Source organism: Mauremys mutica, chromosome 6 (genome assembly GCF_020497125.1).
Source record: "Mauremys mutica isolate MM-2020 ecotype Southern chromosome 6, ASM2049712v1, whole genome shotgun sequence".
NCBI lineage: Eukaryota > Metazoa > Chordata > Testudines > Geoemydidae > Mauremys > Mauremys mutica.
Genome location: NC_059077.1, coordinates 109,121,477 through 109,143,633, shown reverse-complemented (window position 1 = coordinate 109,143,633; position 22,157 = coordinate 109,121,477). Strand labels below are relative to the sequence as shown.

The 22,157-nt window shown below is 40.4% G+C and overlaps 1 long non-coding RNA gene across 1 annotated transcript; it reads left to right on the top strand.

Moving 5' to 3' along the window:
- The first annotated feature begins 911 nt into the window (after nt 1–911).
- On the top strand, nt 912–11,184 carry LOC123372341. The gene is made up of 3 exons (XR_006580225.1): nt 912–971; nt 1,717–1,817; nt 11,055–11,184. It is a non-coding gene; the product is annotated as an uncharacterized LOC123372341 (long non-coding RNA).
- Nucleotides 11,185–22,157: the final 10,973 nt, after the last annotated feature.

Here is a 22,157-nt window from a genome sequence, read left to right as displayed (position 1 = left end):
ACAGAAATATTCCCTAGCTTTTAATATTCCCCCAAATCCATCTTTCTGAAACCTTTTCCCTTAAAAAATGGATTAATTTGATTGCTCACTGAACTGGTGTTCTACTGTGAATTAAGACACTGCCAATGCCTGTCTGAGTAAAAAAAAAAAAGTGCATCAGTGGACCACTTGGAGCAAAAAAATTAAAAATAAGTCCTTTGTGTAATGGAAAAATAATGATTACTTTTATGTTGTGTATAGAACAGTCATGAAGCTTCTTGGCAAAAATTAAAGTCTGCTATTCAGTGGAGGTATTTTGTTCCCAGCAGATCACCGCCAGAGATAATAAAGTATTAAAATAATAACACTGGTATGTTACCCTTTATATAGTTGAACATTTTCAGAAAAACCTCAAGCACTTTACAAATTACATGGGCCTGCTCCTGCAGTCCTCTTATAATCAAAACTCTTGGGCCCAGATCTTCCCCCCACCTCACACACACATACCTGTGAGGGAGGGGGCAGTACCTAGGGTAGAAACACCCCCAGAAACTTTGAATGGAGAGACGGTGCTGCCTTACACAACGTCTCTCGTCTCACAGTACCATGGAACTCCCCCCACATGAATTGGGAGGTGGTTGAGCTAGGAACTGGCCACACTCACAATGGGACTGGATGCTACTTCTAGTTTCATTTACTCCTTTAGGGTCCCCTTTGAAGACACAGGGGACATGACTCCACCAACTGCTACATGGATCTTCATGAAACCATGCAGTGGGGTGAGGAGGACCAGCAGGGCAGCAGAGGCTGCTCAAGATAATCCGTCATCCCAGGCAAAACATTAGTGTGCCAGCCCCTCTCCTCATAGGCCAAATTTGTGTGAGTAGCCTTGTGACCTGGCACACTGCGTCATAAGGCTATTCCAAATTCGTCACTCCAGGCCAATGGGAGCCACTGGGAGTCGCGATTGGCCGAACCTGTGGACGCATCAGGTAAACAAACCGCCCCGGCCCACCAGGGGATTTCCCTGCAGAAGCGGCGGAACAAGTTTGGGAACCACTGCCCTAGAGGACTGCTGGATCTGACCATTTACACTAATCTTCTCTTCACTCACCATCAAAGTGCACCTCTTGCGTGGAACGTGGCAGTAGTTTAACTGTGCACACTCTATCTACAAAATAGTTTAGGACAGAAAAGGAAAAGTAACTTATCCAAATGAAAGTGAAAGGAGTATTTGGGAGAATAGTTTGACAAATTGAAATTTGGTCACAATAAGAAGGCGAGGGCCTCTACTCTTCCAAAAAGGCTTTTAAAAACCTGAATGTCTCCTAGTTTGTCCTTTAAGGAGTGCTTTGAAAAAAGTTTTATGGCAAAGCATTTTGTGCTTCCAGTATTTTATATATACTCTACGTATAATGTTGAATTATATCTCCCCAGTAAGAGTCTATATGGGGAATCAACATGCGATACACTGATTTAGAGCAAGGAATAAAGCATTGTTAGGATAGTCCTTTTATTTAACGCACTGAAATAATTAAGCGTACTTTGGCTTTGTGAGTTTTATCAGATAAGCGCTGCAATCAATTAACACTTTGGAGACTTTGCTGATTAAGATCTACCTCAATAGAATTAAAATGAATTAATCAAACTTTGCTTACACTTGCTAAACTCTTGAAATTTTGCTTTCTAAACTCATTCTGAATATGTCCCTTATTTCTGTCACATCTCTCTCTGTAGGAGGAAGTAACTAATGTCTTAAAGAGTGCTGGACAGACAGGTGGATAGATATCCATGCCATGGGAACTTGTGCAGGGTAAAGTTGAACAAGAAAATCACAGGTAAAATTCTTCATATAGCATATTAAGGGTAACAGTATCTTTTCCCCTATAAATATTTTCCTTTAACATAACTACTAAAAATGTAACAATACTTAAAATGCAAGGAATATCAATCTTAACACTGTCCCTTTGAGCCCAAAGGCAAGAATTTTGAGTGAACTCAGATTAAATTTCTCAACAATTAGGATTGTGTAAATACTTGAAAAACAAGGTTCCATGATTATTCACTTCTGTAAAAGTTCTGAATTCTAATAATCTGTGTTTGGGGGCGTTGTTTGGTTTGGTTAGTTGGTTTTTTGTTGGTATTTGCTCACCAAGAACAATCTATGAACAAATTTTCTGAAAGGAATTTTCTTGAACACACCATAATGTAAGCATTGTTAGGGGATATTGTCAGAAAGGCTATTTTGAAGTCATAAATGCAAGTATTTGGAATTGAAACCTGTTTCACTTATCTTATCAGGATACAGACACATGCCAGGGGACCTATACATAATCAAAACTAACCAACACAGCTTGAATTTCAAATACTGAATGTTCACCAAAAAAAAAATTTAAAAAAAAATACAGAGCACTGATGTCATTTAGTGATTGATTTCAAATGACAATCACATTCAGGAAACCAAACTGCTCAAAGACAATTCATGAACAGAAGAACAAGCTAAATTGAATAATTATAGCAAATAACTTGCTGAAAATCATTTCTACAGGGAGACAACAATTGTTGGTAAAGTCAAAACATATTTGAAACCCTAGAACAAGTTTACACAGAAGTATAAAAATGTACATAGCATAAATGTACATAGTATTTCAGAAAACATGTGATGAGACAAATATCCTTGCTTCAAAGGCCTGGTCTACACCACAGAATTGAACTTTCTCTACAAAAAACAGGTTTAACACTAATGGTTCACTGCATCCACATTAGCCATGCTAAACTGGGTTAAATTTTGTTCCATGTCCATACTAGCACTGTCCTAAAATCACTGTGGTTGTTTTATCCTCTGGGTATCTAGCTAACAATTTCTGACTCAAGCCCCAGAAGCAAGGCATTCTGGGAGCTTTGCAAGGTCAACCATGCACTGTGGGGGAGGAGCGGGGGCACCAGTTGAACCATTTAATCTCATCCTCATTCACATTGACGCTAAACTGATTTAGATGGAGCTTTAAGTATTCATTAAACCTGCTGAAAGGAAGTCTATTCTCACTGGTATTAGGCCAGTAGTAAACAATCTGGAGTACTTGTGCATGGATACCAAGTATTTGACAAATATTCTAGGAGGTTTAACCACATGAATTAATCTAGTGCAGTCCAGGTCAAAGGGATTACAGACTAAAGCCTACAATAGGGCAATTCTTACTGGTGTTTGGAGCAAAACCCTTGATCTGGTGACATACCAAAGGAAAGTGCGTTGCTGTAAGCCCTTCCTTACATCCACGTGCCAGTGCAGTTACATTGATGTAATCCTACCCGGGCACATTTCCTTAATGCGGACAGGGTGGTGGGATCTGATTCTATACTCCCTATTCAGCGCTTGAGCCAAAGCTCATGGATATTAATTGAAAGACTCCCATTGATATCAGTGGCCTTTGAATAAGGTCTTCATTGAGAGCACTCCCACGAAGCACATGACAGGATCTGACATTAGGACAGCAGGGCGCTAATGATAATTTTTCCCTTCAATATTTTCCTTACCATCCTCTTCTCTACACCCTTTCATTGGTTCTTTCATTCGTCGCTTTCTTTTCCACAATTATTATAAAAAATATCCTTCTATCCATGCCAGGCTTGCTATCCACTCATTTCACATTGTTGGCCATCAAACTTCTTACTCTTTCTTTCACACTCACTTTTTCATTCCAGTGCTTTTAGCTGTTAATTTCATTGTGTTTACCGTTAAGGTTATTTGTGTGGCTGGTACTGATAAGTCGACAAAGAGAAGCCTTCCTTAGATATTGAATATGTAATTTTTTATTCCAGACAAGAAACTAGCAGCCCCAAATGTAGTATTCTGTATCCATTTTACTTGATAAATCTTGGCATCAATATATCTGCAAAACTGCTGTTTCATTTGCCCATAACTTGTTCTTTTCAGTGTCTGAATAGCGTAGGATTGGGTGTTCTCTAGATAGTAATGATGCATCTTGTTTTATATGCCCATTGTGCAAGGCTGAACATACCTCAAATCACATGACAAAATAATTGGAGAAACAGAGCTCTCTTTAACAGGATCTGTATGAAGATACCAGTTTCCACTTTGCATGTACATGGAAACAGCATGAACAAGTTAGGATACAGATAAGATTTTTTTTTTCATAAATCTCACTTTGGTCCACATTTATTTGGGGTTTCTGGCTGGTAAGTGCCACTACAGCAACACAAAGCAGCCACAAAGTTAACTTAGCTGGCAATTAAACTGGGTTTACAGATGCTTTAGGTAGCTGGTGGAGCACAAAACAACTTGCATATACCAGTGAATCTGGCCCCGCTCAGGAGTTGTTTTTGGCAGCCTTCCAGAAGGGAAAATTCTCTAAACAGACAGATCCATGTATTCGCTGGGGATGGACCCAAGCAGCAAACTTCTCTTTTGGGTTCCAAAACCACTCCAGAGATCAAGAGTGTTCAGTGGGGCTTGGGCATAAGAATATAAGAATGGCCATACTGGGTCAGACCAAAGGTCCATCCAGCCCAGTGTCCTGTCTGCCGACAGTGGCCAATGCCAGGTGCCCCAGAGGGAGTGAACCTAACAAGCAATGATCAAGTGATCTCTCTCCTGCCATCCATCTCCACCCTCTGAAAAATAGAGGCTAGGGACACCATTCCTTACCCATCCTGGCTAATAGCCATTAATGGACTTAACCTCCATGAATTTATCTAGTTCTATTTTAAACCCTGTTATAGTCCTAGCCTTCACAACCTCCTCCAGCAAGGAGTTCCACAAGTTGACTGTGTGCTGTGTGAAGAACTTCCTTTTATTTGTTTTAAACCTGCTGCCCATTAATTTCATTTGGTGGCCCCAGTTCTTATATTATGGGAACAAGTAAATAACTTTTCCTTATTCACTTTCTCCACACCACTCATGATTTTATATACCTCTATCATATCCCCCCTTAGTCTCCTCTTTTCCAAGCTGAAAAGTCCTAGCCTCTTTAATCACTCCTCATATGGGACCCGTTCCAAACCCCTAATCATTTTAGTTGCCCTTCTCTGAACGTTTTCTAATGCCAGTATATCTTTTTTGAGATGAGGAGACCACATCTGTACGCAGTATTCAAGAAGTGGGTGTACCATGGATTTATATAAGGGAAAACAGATATTGTCCATATTATTCTCTATCTCTTTTTTAATGATGCCTAACATCCTGTTTGCTTTTTTGACTGCCACTGCTACTGCACACTGCGTGGATGTCTTCAGAGAACTATCCACGATGATTCCAAGATCTCTTTCCTGATTACTTGTAGCTAAATTAGCCCTCACCATATTGTATATCTAGCTGGGGTTATTTTTTCCAATGTGCATTACTTTACATTTATCCACATTAAATTTCATGTGCCATTTTGTTGCCCAATCACTTAGTTTTGTGAGATCTTTTTAAAGTTCTTCACAGTCTGCTTTGGTCTTAACTATCTTGAGCAGTTTAATATCATCTGCAAACTTTGCCACCTCACTGTTTACCCCTTTCTCCAGATCATTTATGAATAAATTGAATAGGATTGGTCCTAGGACTGACCCTTGGGGACATTCACTAGTTACCCCTCTCCAGTCTGAAAATTTACCATTTATTCCTACCCTTTGTTCCCTGTCTTGTATCCAGTTCTCAGTCCATGAAAGGATCTTCCCTCTTATCCCACGACAAATTAATTTACTTAAGAGACTTTGGTGAGGGACCTTGTAAAAGGCTTTCTAGAAATCTAAGTACACTCTGTCCACTGGATCCCTGTTGTCCACGTTTGTTGACCCCTTCAAAGAACTCTAATAGATTAGTAAGACATGATTTCCCTTTGCAGAAACCATGTTGACTTTTGCCCAACAATTTATGTTCTTCTATGTGTCTGACAATTTTATTCTTTATTATTGTTTCATCTAATTTGCCCAGTACTGACGTTAGACTTACTGGTCTGTAATTGCTGGGATCACCTCTAGAGCCCTTTTTAAATATTGCTGTTACATTAGCTGTCTTCCAGTCATTGGGTACAGAAGCTGATTTAAAGGATGGGTTACAATCCATAGTAGTTAGTTCTGCAACTTCACATTTGAGTTCTTTCAGAACTCTTGGGTGAATGCCATCTGGTCCCGGTGACTTGTTACTGTTAAGTTTATCAATTAATTCCAAAACCTCCTCTAATGACACTTCAATCTGTGACAATTCCTCAGATTTGTCACCTACAAAGGACAGGTCAGGTTTGGGAAGACTGAAGCAAAGAATTAAGTTAGTTTCTCTGCAATGACTTTATCATCTTTAAATGCTCCTTTTGTATCCTGATCGTCCAGGGGCCCCACTAGTTGTTTAGCAGGCTTCCTGCTTCTGATGTACTTAAAAACATTTTGTTATTACCTTTGGAGTTGTTGGCTAGCCGTTCTTCAAACTCCTTTTTGGCTTTTCTTTTACATTTTTACACTTAATTTGGCAGGGTTTATGCTCCTTTCTATTTACCTCACTAGGATTTGACTTCCACTTTTTAAAAGATGCCTTTATCTCTCACTGCTTCTTTATTCTTTAATTCTTACTGACTTCAGTGGAAACAGAACTGGGACCATTGATTATAGAAATCATTAACAAGTAAGAGACTTGTGCCTAGGGTTGCCAACTGTCTAATCACACAAACCCAAACACCCTTGCCCCACCCCTGCCCTGCCGCTTCTCAGAGGCCCTGCCTGTCCCACTCCTTCTCCGAGGCCCCAACCCACTCACTCAATCCCCTGTCCCTCTGTCGCTTGCTCTCCCTCACCCTCATTCACTTTCACCGGGCTGGGGTTAGGGGTTGGGGTGCGGGAGGGGGTGTGGGCTGGGGGTTGGAGCTGAGGGGTTCAGAGTGTGGGAGAGGGCTCCGGACTGAGCCTGGGGCAGGAGGTTGTGGAGCACAAGGGGGTGAGGGATGCAGGATCTGGGAGGGAGTTTGGGTGAAGGAGGGGGTTCCGGGCTGGGGTAGGGAATTAGGGTGAAGGAGGGGGTGTGGGGTGCAGGCCCCACCTGGGAGGCACTTACCTCGAGCAGCCCCCAGTCAGAGGCACAGCAGTCCCCGGCCAGTGGGAGCTGTGGAGTTAGTGCTGGAGGCAGGGGCAGTGCGTGGAGACCCCTGCCCCCTCCAGTGACCACAGGGATGTGCCAGCCACTTCTGGGAGCAGCACACGGCCAGGGCAGGCAGGAAGCCTGCCTTAGCTCCACTGCGCCGCCAGAGTTTCAGTACCTAAAATCTCCCGGTTTGGCTTCAGTAGCCTCCAGGAGATAGGGTCTGATTCCAGGAGACTCCCAGCGAAACCAGGAGGGTTGGCTACTTGTGGGAAAGTGTTCCACCCCAACCCACCCGTTCCTGGCTGGCGGTGGTGCTGCAGCAACTTTTGCCTCATTTTCCTCCTACAGTCGCTTGACCTTCTCCAGCTCTAAGAATGTCCTGGCCCTCCAGCCAGACTACTTTACAGAGTCATTTACCACAGTCCAAAAGGAACATAAATAAAACAAAACCTTCAGCCTTCCTTACAGGCATGTCTCATCCATATGACTTTCTCAGGTCCTGTGTCTTCAACAATCCCGCTGCCCAGGGATTAGCACACTCCTCCCCTCACTCCAGGGTTGAGCCAGGCTACAGCTCCTCAGATCCCAGTCTCCAGTCACTCTTCCAGCTCACCCCTGGAGTAGCCTGCCTGCTCTTCTCTGTTTTCTTCTTCTCAGCCTTCTTTCAGGCTGCTTCCCAAGAAGAGAGAACTTTCTTTTCCTTTCCTTTTTGGTCCAGTCTGGTCTGGTCTGGTCCTGTCCACCCCTGCCCCAGCTGGGCTCATCTAGCTCTTTACAGAAATAAGCCCTGCTCTCTCCCAGGTAGGCTTTATTTATAACTAGGCCTGGCCCACCTTCCTGGTGCAAGCAGGCAGCTTAATTAGCCTCTTAGCCCCATATTAATCCCTTTCCCAGCACATGTGGGATGAACACTCCATTACAAGACCAAAAACATTGTGCCAACTTACATTGTGAGCCTAAAGGCCCATGTAACACACCCATTTGTGAATTGTCAGCAGGGCCTGAGCCCAGAACCTTCAGCACTGTAGCACAGACCTCTACCACTAGAGCAAAACGAGAAAATCCATTAAGTGGCAGCACTAGTGGGTTATTATCCTCAAGTGCACCACATACTTTGTCAACGTTACCCATTCTCCCACTGAAGTTAAATGACTTCCATTTACCATTTGTACAAAGTTTAAATGTTACCAATGAGATACTATTTCTTTAACAGACACTCAAACACGTTTACTGATAACTTTTCTAGCCATAAAATGAAAAAAGTATATTATAGCATAGTTTGAAATTAACCTTTAATGCCACAGCAGATTGATATAATTTTTCATTGAATCCTCTTGGTTAACATTTTCTTTTAAGGAAAATGGGTAGAATTAAAATGTTTGAAACCCACTTTTTCTTGTAAAACTATTAGCTGAAATAAAGGCAGCACACTACATATTCATTTTTACAGCTCCACCTTAAAGTAAAGCAAAAAATGGAGTAAATATACTGAATAATTATGCTGAAATGTAAAAAATATTATTGTGGTAAAAATGTATTATTATTATTATTTACAGGCATGATTTCTTAAATTATCAGACTGATGTTTCCTTATTATGACAGATTACATTTTTGATAAACCAATGACCTTTTAGGTGCATCTAGGTTACAAATTACTTTTGGGAATTTTGACACCAATTAATTATGGGAATAGTCTACCCTCATTCTCCTACTGATTTCAGTGACAATCACACATACAGCGAGATTGTTCCTGCGATCCGGACACAGACAAAACTCCTACTGAAGTCAATGAGAATTTTCCCAGAGTCAGGAGTACAAGATCATACCCAGAGCATCCAGTAGTGGGTGGAGCGCTCCCATCACATTAACATAGATCATTTTTAGAATTATTTTCTACTACATTTTTGTCATTTCCATTTCTGAATAAAGCCTAAAAGAATAATCCCTTCTTCTCTTTGGAAATGTTTATCTGGGAAATAGAATTGTAAGTAGGTAATGGTCTTATTTTCCCTCTTGCTGTAGGGCATTTTTTTAAATTCTAAAATACCAAGTCAATGGTCAGCTCTGTGGGGGCCTCTATATTTATGGAATATGTTAAGATTAACAGAATATTACAATAATTTGTTGTCCTTTGTGGAGAAAGGTGTGCTGCTGTTCCTAGAAAGAAAGAAATAATTGGTACATAGCTTGAAGAGTCAACGTCTGAACTTAATGGAGCATAAAGAGGGTGGTATTTCTCATGAATGAGGCATATTATCCACTTAAACAGCTTTCAGTCTTGCACATAAATTAGGCATTAGACAAGCCTTAGCAAAAGAAAAGGCACATGGTAATGAATGAACATGCTTACATAATCCCAGCAAGGAAATACACATAATTTTGGACGAAAAAGCAACAACAACTACTACCCACATCCCCGTAAAACTATGGGACAAAACCTGACTTTAATTATTGACTTCCCCATATTGTTGCTCTGTTTTGTGTGTCCATTCATTATGCAATGTAGATACTGTAATTGTTTTATAGGGTGCCTATCATAAATGAACTGCATACACTGCAAGTGAGATACTTTATATCCCACTTATACAGCATGCTCTTTGGCCTTCTAGTTATACTTAGCATAAACGTAGGTAGACCACACTGTCTTTATAAAAACAGTTTTTTTAAAGAGACTTATGTGTTACACAGAAGGGCATGTGTTAAATTGACTCCTGATGCTACAAATCAACATGATATAATATTTTCTAGAGAAAAAATATTGGGATAATTTTCATCTTTGCAAATGTTGCCACCTTCATTTTTATTTCACCCTGGCCTTTGTTCAAGAGGTTGTAAACTGAAAGCCCTTGCAGAATCTACAGCCCTGTGACCCTATTTGTCTAGGATCTCTTCTAGCCACTTTCAGCATGCATCAGGCACTCAATGCCTTGGCTCTCAGAGCAACATTTGTGCCTTGATATGGGAAACCTGGGAGTGGTGTTGGGAAAGAACCATATGGGGAGGGCAGGATGGCTGTGCCACCATGCGTTCTGCAGCACTCCTTACTTCCACTCCAAAATGAGTGTTGGGTGCCTCTGGCCTGCCCACATCAATCAAACGAGCCATCGATGTAGAGTTCTAGAGGCCACATTGGCCATGCCTGCCTAATGCTTGCAATACTTATAAAAGTGTTCATGAATGATACTATTTTTCCAGTAGATTTCTGTTCCTGAAATCACTGTGTGCTCTCTGGAAGGCCATGCTAGACTGCATTCATCTTGAGACATTACACAGGCAATGCTCTTATGATCCCTGTTCACAACACAATGTTCAGTGGAGTTGATCCAAAATTGGATCAAAAGTTGATCTATCTCATTGGAAATTCTGATATTTCCACATGAATTCCAAAATAATCAGAATAGGCCCAAATAAAGACTGGGATTGGTTGGGTCATTACAAAACCTAAACTTAATTTCCCCAATACTAATTTCCCCCTACTGTTACTCACACCTTCTTGTCAACTGTCTGTAATCCTGCCATGGTATCCTGCTGTTAAATGATTTATCTCGTTAGACTGACTTCACACTTGATAAGGCAACCCCTTGCTCCTGTATTTTTCACTTCATGCATCTGATGAAGTAGGTTCTAGCCCACGAAAGCTTATGCCCAAATAAATTTGTTAGTCTCTAAGGTGCCACAAGGACTCCTCGTTGTTTTTGCTGATACAGACTAACACGGCTACCACTCTGAAACCAATCACTGTTGGAACTTTTAGGCATTATCATAACACAAATAGCAAACATAAGCTTAATCAAATGTTAACATTTTCTGTACATATTACTGATATGTCTAGTATCTGCTAAATTGGCTAGCTTGGTTAATTATAGTAACTAAAATTAACCAATTTAACAGAGATTCTGATGAGAGGGACCTTGGGTAAGTGGGGATTGGATAGAGAGAATTACTGTGGCTGCTATTTATAACATGGCCATATCCCTCTAACAAAATTATTTTCAAAAACTAGGAAATCTAATCATGAATATGAGAGAAAATGAAAAAAATGAAAGAGAAGGAACCATCCCCTTTGACAATTTGCCAGCCTGAGAATGAGCCGTGAGTCAGCCACGTGATGTATAAGATACCAACATCTCAACACATAAAAGTCATTACGGATGAAAAATAATGTTTCTTTTATCTAAATAATAATGTTTACTCAAATTAATATTTATATAGGCATCCTCACTTCTAGCACTTTTGCTGATTTATTGTTTGTTTATAGGGCAGTTTTGCCCCTGATTGAAAAAGGGCTGCACAAAGGGGACTTCCACTGACTTTACTTGCTTGACTGAGGTATTGATGTATATAGACCAAATTCTGCTCTTATTTTAACCCCATAGTCCTGTTGACCTGAACATGGTCCTGAAGGTGTACACACCGCAAAATCTGGGCAAAGAGTAGAGGCTAGAGCCCTGTACATTGTGAAGACTCTGAAAACAAAACCTGTATTAAACATGCAATTATGCTGAAGCTGGTTGGAATGGCAATCTGGCTTGCCAATGAGCACTACACGGGTGCTAAGAAACCTGGTGGGGGGCTTTAGCTCCAGTGACCAAGCCCCTCTTCTCTGCCCCTAAATCTGGATGCTGGCACTGGACTAACACATGTTGGTCACTTTTGCATAGCTCTAAAGAGTTCTCCTGGGTACTAAGCCGTGCTGCTCGGATCTGCCCTGTGCACCTGGAATTGGCCAGGGAAGTTCAGCTCACATTGCTACAGTTTTGCTCCCCACCCACTGAGCATCTGGCAAGCAAACTCAAAATGTAGCCCTTGAGATACCAATGAGATAACTGCTTATAGCATGCCGAAATGAGGGAAACAGAACCGCACAACAGGCCATTAAAACTGTTCCAACTGCAATGCCTGCAACAAAGGACATTACTGACATTAGAATGTAATTCTTAATTCAGTGATTTCTGTTACTCAATAACTGTTTGAACATCAGTGATTCAATAGGGGGCACTCTTCCCTTTGAGTCCGTACTGAGCCAGCGCCTCAGCAAGGTGTTAGAGGCACTGACAAAGATGCAGTGTTTTGGATGAGATAAAACCTGAGGTTCTAGTAGTCTCTAAGGAGCCTCTGGCACTTTTTGAAAGCGGCAGGAGTGAATTACTGAGTTTGAGAGTAAATGAACAAGGCAAAACTGGCAAGATTTTAAGGGAAACCACTATAATTTTCTCCTTTATTTTGTCAATTGGATTTGAGTTTCAGTTGTTTCAGAATATACTATTAAATATAACATAGTGTACATTTTGCAAACATAACATTTTAGTAATACAAGCTTTTAACCAAGAATCTAATATTAAATCTTTGTTGAGAGTTGGGCAGAGACCAACAGTACATTGTGCAGTTTATTAAGTATGTGCTTTAGTGCTTTAGATTTAGCAAGATTTTAGTATGTGGGCAGATACAGTACATTAGATAAATACCCTGAGTAGAAGAAATTAACATGTAGCTGTAGTATGGAGGGCTGTGTGTTTTGGTATTTGTGACATAATAGTTCTATGTGGTTATGTTATGTTAACTTTAAAATGTTTAGTTTTTAACCTGGATGTTTACAATTATGAGAAACTGAATTAATTATCTGTGCAACATGAGGGTAAAAAGCAGAGCCTGAACTGAGAAGAGGTCTTGAAAGATAACTGTTTAGTAGATACTTGGAATCACCGGTTCAGTTACCCTTTGCTTGCTTACAGAGGTCATGGGAGTTCAGGCTAATTCCAATGGCAGCAGGTGTTTAGCATCTTTGTAAATCAGACTACATATTGAGGTGCCTAACTTATTTAAGTACACAAATTCCAAAAGGTTGGTCATAAAGCATTCAGGATTTGGAGCTGATCAGCATTGAAGAGGAGGAGGATTCAAGAATTGGAGAACTCTAACTGGAAGGATCCAGAATTGGATGGATTCAAAATTTAGAAGATTCAAGACAAAAGTGTTATGGAGCTACACCAATTTACAATAGCGACAATCTGACCCACACTGACTGAAAGGGACTGAGAAAACACTAAAGAATCTTGATGTGGCTTCAGAGCCTTTCCTGAAGCTCAGGAGAATAGAATTGCAGATGTTTACTGCATCAACCTGGAGAACTGATTATATCCACCAAAACCTGCTCCATATTGCAAAGCGATGTACATTGGACTAGAACTTTCAAAGGTTTTTTTCAGACAAAACCCAGGATGATTGTGTTTTGATCCAGTTAAACTGCAGGTGGATCTACAAGGTCCTATGATAATTTCATGTTTTTCAAGTGTAAACCATTTGTAAAATTAATTGCTCATCATCCCAAATTAAACTTGGGTCAACATAAAATATAAAGGCAAACATTTAAAAACCTATTGAACAAACTCCTTTATATCAACAACACACCATAAACTCAGAGGCTTTTACCTAATTACTGATGACATTGCTGAGGACAGAAAGCCAATGGGGTTGAAATGTAGGTACTGTATCATTCTCAACTTTAAACATAGCGAAATATAATCAATTAAAATGATTATTTATAATATAATATTCTTCTGCTAAGAAGAACATACAAAATGCCAGTAAAGATGATTAACACACACAAAAGACTGAAGGATCAGAGAAAAACAATCAAAGCTGCAAACAGATGCATGCATGGTAAATCATCAAAACACATACATGCAGAGGAATGGCAGGGTGTAGAGGAAGTGGGGTCTAGTGGATAAGCACTGGACTGGGAATCAGGAGACCAGCGTTGTATCCCCAGATCTACCACTGAGCTGTTATGTGACCTTACACACGTCACTCTGTTCCCCTTCCCACCCTTTGCCTCTCTTACCTATTAAGACTGTAAACTTTGTGGAGCAGAGATTGTTTCTTACTGTGTGCTTGTACAATGTGCCTTACGTGATGGGTTTCCCCAATCTTGGTTGGGACACTACATCAACACAAACAATCAACAGCAACAACAAAATACATGCTGGAGAGAGATTGGCTAGGGCCAAAATGGAGCTCTGCACAAATTGTCCCTTACCCACATGGCTACCGAAGGTGATACTCAGTCTTTCCTACTCTTTCAAAAATTCTGCAGCCTGTCACTCAGTATATATATAAAGAAGGGAGCAGCTATGCACACTTCTCTGACAGTTAAAGCCTGTGCTCAATTTAGAATCTAAGTGCAATAATATGTCATGCACTTTCTTTTGTTTAAGAAATCACAGATGATCTAATTAAGCCAGTCTAAGCAACAACAACAAAAAACCAATGGTACATTAACACATTTCCTGGAGAGTATGCATCACATTCTGACATCAAATGCAATAACCAATCAGGCAGAGGTAGATCACTCATCATATCTTCCACAACACATTTAGCGTCTTGTTTGTTTGTTTTTTAATTTTGCATTTTTAAAGCATCTTCCTTCTGAGGAAGATGCACACTTTATGAACAGCAATCAATTTATCCTCACAACCACCCGGTGACATAGGCAAGGATTTTTATCTCCCGTTTTACTGATGAGGAAGCTGAGGGCCAACAATGTTAAGTGTCTTTCTGGAAGTCACACAGAAAGTTTGTGACAGAGATGGGAATAGAACTTAGAGGCCAAATTCAGGGATGAGTGAGTTTAGAGTAAACGTATGGTATAATTTATATCACCTTCTAGAACCAGTGGTGTATCCCATAGCTTCTTAAACTCCCTCTAGACTCAGACCCATCTACCAGGATGTACTGTATCTTACTCCCTCCCCAAGTCATTACCTACTCCTACTGCCTCTGAATTCCACGCACTTAATCTGAGTCCAAGGCACTGCATACACCAACAGACCAGAACAGAGAAGTACAAGAGGAACAACTAGCAAGTGAATGAAAAAGTATGAGTCGGTTAAAATAGATACCATCCTACTTGAATTCAGGCTCTGTCTGCCTTAAGAAAACTCACATTCACGTAAATCCTGTTTGCTGTGGGTGCAGTGAGCTAACATGAGGGGTGCCTATTGATGTAAATTTCCCAGATTTACATGATCAGACTTCCTTACATTCACAAAATCAGTGTAAACAGATTTAAGGGATTCTGAAATGCAAGGGATTCTAATTGAATCAGGAATTTTTTGTTGAAGTAATTTTCAAGTGGAAAATGCTTTTTTTCACAAAATCTCATGGGAAAATTTCAATTTTGCTGAAAATTTTTGTTTTTCCAAACAAAAAATCAAAATGACAGCTCCTAGGTTGCCTACCTGGTCAGTTTCACTTTCTGCTTGCAGGAAGAAAATAAAATGGACAAAAGCCTTCAAGGCAGGCAGATGGGGAACCAGAGACAGACATCCTAGAGAAGTCAGAGGCTGAGCTCCCCAGCTCTGCACCCGCCTCTCTTGCAGGGAGCAACTGAAATTGACAAAAAGCCTTTCAGGCAGGCAGCTGGGGAGCTGTGAACTTCCTGAAATGAATTTTTTTTTCTGGAAATCCATTTGTGATTATGACTTTTTGTCCTGATTTAGGCTGGAAAATATTTCAAAAGCTCCCCCTCCCCCCCACAGGCATGAATTTCCATCTTCCAGCGAGCTACAGAGTCCAACTTATCCTACCTTACATATCATCTCTGCATTTGCAGCACTTTGCAGGATTGAGTCCTTAATGAGCTTTCCAAAGCCACAATTATACTTACTAGAAATGAACAGGTGAACTCCAGTCATCAGTTCATTTAAGACAATGTGAAATCACTTTGCCTCTGGGGAATCAACCTTCTAAGACCTCCTCTGGGCTGCACATTCTTCTATGGGTTTCTGAGACATACTTGGCTGTGGTTGTACAGCTAGCCTGTAATACCGAGTACTCCCTGACCCTTTGCATACTATCTCCCAAGCGTCAGGATGCCCAGTTGCTACACGGTTCTGCTTGGCTGATGGGGAATAGCTTCCAGAAGGTATAGCTTGACACACGTTGCAATCAGCTTTTATTGTATTCGTCCCAGACTGAGTAAAAACATTCAAACCGGTACTGAACTTTTTTTTGCTCGTCCTCTCCCAGAGTAAAAATCAAGACCTTCAAGCCAAGCTCAGCCTGATCAGTTTCTCATGGCTTAAAAGTAGCAAATTGCAGGCTGAAGGTAACTGGGTGTGATATGTCACAACCAGATTATTGGGCTTAATGTGGTGCTCAATCGCCACTCCTCACTTTGCCTCAGAAGCCCCAGTTCTGAGTGTTTATTTTCATTTTGTGTTTTTTAAATCCAAGTAACTTCACTGTCAATAGCTTCATGTACAAATCAAACAGGAACGGGGTACTGGACCCATCAATACTTAGACATTTTCTATGTGCATCTGTTAAACATAATACACTGGCTCTTCACAACCCTCAGCCCCAGTTACAGAGCAGTTTTCACTGAAGCTCCTCCATAAAGGCAGAGGATATTTTAACAAATTAAGGTCCCAATCCTATTTCCCTTACATTGAGCAGCACACTACTCAGCATGGGTGAGGGTAGCAGAATCAGGCCCCAAGTATTTCAGATTAACACCATGGGGTCTATTCTTACAGTCTTTAGTCACACCATTAAAGCCAGCAGCATAAGGCCTATTCAACAAGCAGCTCTGGGCTAAGTGTTTTGAAAACCCTTGAGAAGTTAAAACCTAAAGTGCTAAATGAAGAGAGGCTACCTGGTATATTTATTTTGGTTTTGAGCACACTGGAGGGGGTTGTTTGTCCCAGGAATAGGTAACAAATTTTCCCCTTTGCTTTATATAAGTGACAAGCTAATTAATCCCTTGAGGACAAAGATGTACCTTTTAAAACAGAGAACAAATAAGTAGGGTTTTTTTGTGTAACAGGAGCATGTTGTCTCAGAATTACAGTTCAATTGAGCTTAATATTTCAAATTCTCAAAAAAAAGAAGACATCACAATAAGGCAGGATTTTTTTCTAGAAGTCTAGAAAAATCGATTAAACATTGTTAATTCTGAAAATACCATGTTACATGTTTTTAGTACAGATGTTTGTGACCTGACATTATAGGAATCATCCTGTGTCCTTTAGATAAAGGGATTTATAATAAAAATTGCTGTTTTGCCTTTTACCTTTTGCAGCGTCATCGTTCTGTTTGCATGTCTGCAATCTATTTATCCCCTTCCATGCCCTTTTCCTTTTCTTTCACTGAAAAAAAACTTTCTGTGCAATGCAGACAAAACAATTTTTGTATTAAGAAAAAGAATGCTCCTGAGCAAATGGATTTTGCTGTTCATGTGCATTTAGATGTATTGTTTTAGTATTCTTAACTCAAACCACTATTTACCTTCTTATATGGGGCTTTCATTGTAATTTACAGTATGCCACACAAATAGGATATGCTTTGCAAAACACTGGAACAGCGAAAAAAAATTCCAATCTGTTTCACTTGGTAGAAGTTATTGAAACATAACAGATGAGCACCATAACTTCAGTCTCACACAGTTTGCTTGTGACCAGTTCTTGACATCTTAAAGGAATTACCAAGAGAAAAAAAATTCAAAAACACATTCTCCTCTTACCATACTCTTTATAATATTGTGGGCAAAATGCTGTATCACTTCTAACTGTAGATGAACCAGCTCAGGAATAGTAGGGACAAATCACTCAAGTCTTCTGCTAAGAAAGTATTATATATCCTACAGTATATTTTTATATTTTCAGATCTTTACATTTGTGTTGTCAGCAAACTTACAAGAGCAGAGCCAGTAGTTCCATATGGACAGCTGAATACCCTTGATCACACTTTAACCTGGTCCTTGAAATGATATAGCTTTTGCATAATTACCTGTCAGTGAAAAGTAGTACTGATTTGTCCTTTTTAAAAACAATTTTTTATCTAACATCTTCCAAGCTCCCTCGGCAAATTGAATTAAATATTGCTGTGACAGTTTCAAAGTGAGAAATGTTAATTTCTATATCATCTTCTCTTTTATTCAAATGTATGGAGGGAAGGTTGGGTTGGTTGGTTGGTTGTTTTTGGGGGGGGAAGAGAGGCTTGTGGCATTGAAAAATCTCTGGCATTAATCTGTAATTTAAGGAATAGTTTTCTTCTACAACACAGTTCAGTGAGACACTGAGCGTGCTACAGATGTATACAAAGAGAATATATCCAAAAGCTACTACAATGTCATGCACTGGTGCACTTGTCTGCCTATGGAATATTTTTCTGCATGCTCAACGGTGCATATCAAGTTAACAATCACAATTTATTATTTAATGGATTGTGTGATTAATGGAATATATCATATTTTAATCAGCCCCGGATTTCTCCTAAACCCTAATATGGTCAGAGGTATTCACTGTGCGCGCTTTCCCCATATTTACTTTTTTTTGTTGTTGTTTTCAATGATTATTTCAGTAGCGATGAGCTGAAACAGTTCAGTGCCCAACACTACAATCCCTTATTTATGTAAATAATCCTTACACTCACAGCCAGTACTATTGACTCCAGTGAACTCCAGCTCAGTGGTCTTCAGTGAATTCCAGGTGCACAGTCTTCAAACCAGATGGTGTTGAGACACTCACAAGCAGCTACAGTAGGTCACAGCTATTACCTGACATGTCTCTGGCCCAATGCGTGTCACCATTAAATGATCTGGGGTTTCATTACCAACTCAAAAATCAATGTAGGCTTTTTTTTTTAAATAAAATTTCAACTGTACCGTGTATCTGAGACACTTGGTAGATTACATGACGCGCCCAAGGTCATACAGGGTGTCTAAGGCTGAACCAGGAATTGAACCTCATCCCACTCTCAACCAAATGTTAGTTGACTTGTGTTTTCATGTGGAAATCATCCAAAAACTGACAAAAAACCAAAGTGAAACTTGGTGGTTTGAGCTGAGATTTGCTTGAGTTTCAGCCCACAACTCAAAGTGAGATTGATGGTGCAAACTCACAGAAAGCCAGACTAGAGAAGGTGGTTTCCACAAACCTGTGACCTGGAACCGCAGAGTTTCAGACAGACCTAATGATTATCTGGGAATTATGAGGAATATTGGTCTCGACTGTAACTACATACCGACGGTAAAATCCTGAACCCACTGAAGTCAACAGTACAACTCCCATTGACTTCAATAGAGACAGGATTTCACCCCAGAGCTCTTCAGCCCTCTCTACATCAAGATCTCTTGCTCACTTATTCTTCAAATAGTTGGAACCCATACTACAAAAGGTTGTTAATATTTGGCATAGTGGTTTACTGAAATACATACTGGGATTACATGCACTGCTCTTCTTAAGAGCTTTCTTGTGGGATTTCTTCCCTTACATGCCTATCAAAATATTTTTAATCACAGATGCTGAAAATCAACTGTGTCTTTGCACTGAACAAATGAAAATGATGCAAACTGCTCTCTCATAAATAATTGCTAATATGTACATTGCAGCCTGAAAGCTTTTTTAGTGTCACTTTTATACAGGTCTGTAGGATGCTCTCTTTGCAGCTGTATGTACATTCAGATAGAATTTTCTGTTGCTTGCTTCTTCATTTCTGATGAACTCTCTCCACCTGTATTCATTAAATACACCATATATTAGTGTCTAAATTTAAGGCTAGATTCTGCCATTCACGCTCATGCTGAGAAGCCCCTTACCTAGCAAGCAGCCCTGTTAATTTCTGTGGGGTTACTCCTAGAATACGGCACTGCTCTGTGTGACTACAGGGTGGGAGTTTGGATGGATGGTTAAGGGAGTTCTCTCTCTTACACATATACATAAACCATGCACTCCTCTATGTGCAGGAGTCAGTCCATGAGATAGCACAGCATCCAATCTCCCAAATTCTGATTCAGGAACGTGTACTGCAATGGTTGGTTGGACTGTTTTATACTAAACCAAGGGATGCAAAACAGCAGCTGGGCTTTTCTCTGTCTCTCTGAAAACTTGGGTGCCCCAGGCCCCAACCCTGCCTGCGTGGCTGCATAAGTTGCACAGGAGGTTGATCCTAGGCAGAGGAAAGCTTCCTCCTTCCCCACCCCACCCCTGCCCATACAAATGCTTAGAGTTTGCATGAACAGTTTGAAGAGTTGGGGGGGCATTTTTAAGGAAATACGTCAGTGAATTTTGGTAGCAAGATCATTTCAATTATATTTATCGGACCAATTAGAGTAGGTATTGATCTGCTGTTAGCGATTTAGCGTCAGATTCTGATCTCTGTTACATCGCTGGCTTCAGTGAAGTTACTCCAGGTTCATACTGATGTAACATCAGAGAGCCATATTCCCAGATGGTGTAAGTCAGTGTAGCTGTATTGAAATCAATTGGTTTTTTCCAGTTTGCACCATCTGAGAATTGGGTCCAAGGGCTAGGGCATCAGATCCGAGAGAGTCATGCAATCTCTTGAACGAATGGGGACTGCGCTGTAACAGGATATCTTTACCAGGCTGATAATTGCCATTTCACTGAAGGAAAAAACTTAAGTTTTAAAAGGTCATTTAAAACTTTGCGCTGAACATCCCCCCCAGCCTGGCTAGTGGGGGCATTCAGCACACAGTTTTGAGCTTAACTCAATTTTCATTTCAGTTTTGCAGCTCACCTTTAAAACAACTGAATCGAATATAGAAATTTATTGGCAGCTTTCATGCTTGATTCTCCTCCCCAAGCATAATGGGCGAATGATAGTGATTGCAAGAGCATTTCCAACTGAGCCAAAGGGGCTTGTTTGCCAAAGTTCGGATCTCTGTCAAGCAATGATGCTGCAGCCCTTAAAAAAGCGAATTGCCCAGGCCTGTTTTACAGTTCATGGAGAACTATTAGCTTTGATTCATGTTTCTGATTACATGCTTTCAGTTTGCTATTATTAATGACTTGTTCAGGATCAAAAGGGGAAAAAAGCTTAGTATTTCCTGAGATTTGGGAAAAAAACGGATGCCAAGAATGGCTTCAAATTGGCTGAAGCCCCTGGGCCAAGCCTACGAATTAGAGCCAGCAGCACATCCTCATTTCCCATCTAATGTAAATGATCCTGGCATGATTGCATCACTCAGTGTTTGACTAGCTCTAATTGCTTCCTGTACTTCCAGGGCTCATATTTTTAAAATCCCAGTTGTCAATTTACTGATGCAACCACGCTAACGTTGAGCTTTTTGTCCAGTCATCACTGGACAATTTAGGAGCTTGCTTGATTCTCCTGAGCCCTTTGGACACCAAAGGATTGCCTTGCAGCCCCTCTCCCCCTCCCTCCAGCCCCATCATCCTTAATTTGTCCCAAGCCTGAATGAATGAGGACTCTCTGTCTCTCTCCAAGATATTTCGCAGCACTGCCTGTGACTGCATTGCCAGGATGAGCTGGCATCAGCACGGAACACGATAAAAGCAAGAGCCTGGTTTCAAGTTAATGATAGTTCTGGTTTAGATTAATGTGAGTAAAACAAAAGTAGCAATGCTGAAGGAGGGGAAAATATCCCACTTGATTTGAATTCAGAGGTTCTGAGCAGTTCAAGAAGCTAATAAAGAAACTGGTAAGAAATACAATTTGCAGCAATTTTGGAGACGGAGGGGGGAAAAACAGCTTTACAAATAGCTCTGCGTTTATATCTAGCCAAGCAAGTAGGAAGGCAGAGGCAGATAATAATGTGATTACTTTGGTAATGATATGCATTAGATACATTATGGGAAACAATAATACTCCCTACTGAATGCAGTCAATCCAGTTATTGATTTTTCTTAATGGTAAAAGCGCTTCTCCCAAACTGAAAAGAGATATCCTTTATTTATTCTCCCTCCCTCCCGAGCCCCATCTCCACAGACCCTTTGATGCAGAGTAGTATACAGAGATAATGGAGTAATGTATATCTAATCTGACACCTACTGGGCCAGGCTAATGTTTCAGATAAAAATTGCTTGGATCGCTGCTGCTATTCAAAACAAAATACAGTATGAAGAGGAAAAAAAAAGGCACACTTTTGTTTTTAAGAGGGTTTTTAAGCTTTCTTGCTGTCTAAGCATATACTTCCCGGAATCTGATCAGCTACATACTGAGTATAGAACAAGTTGGGCTTGTCTGACGGGCTGCTCTAATGTCCTTCCCCACCGCCCCAACTCCTGACCTTCCCTCTGCCTCAATATATATTTAATATGTTTAGTCTTTCAATAAGCTGGCA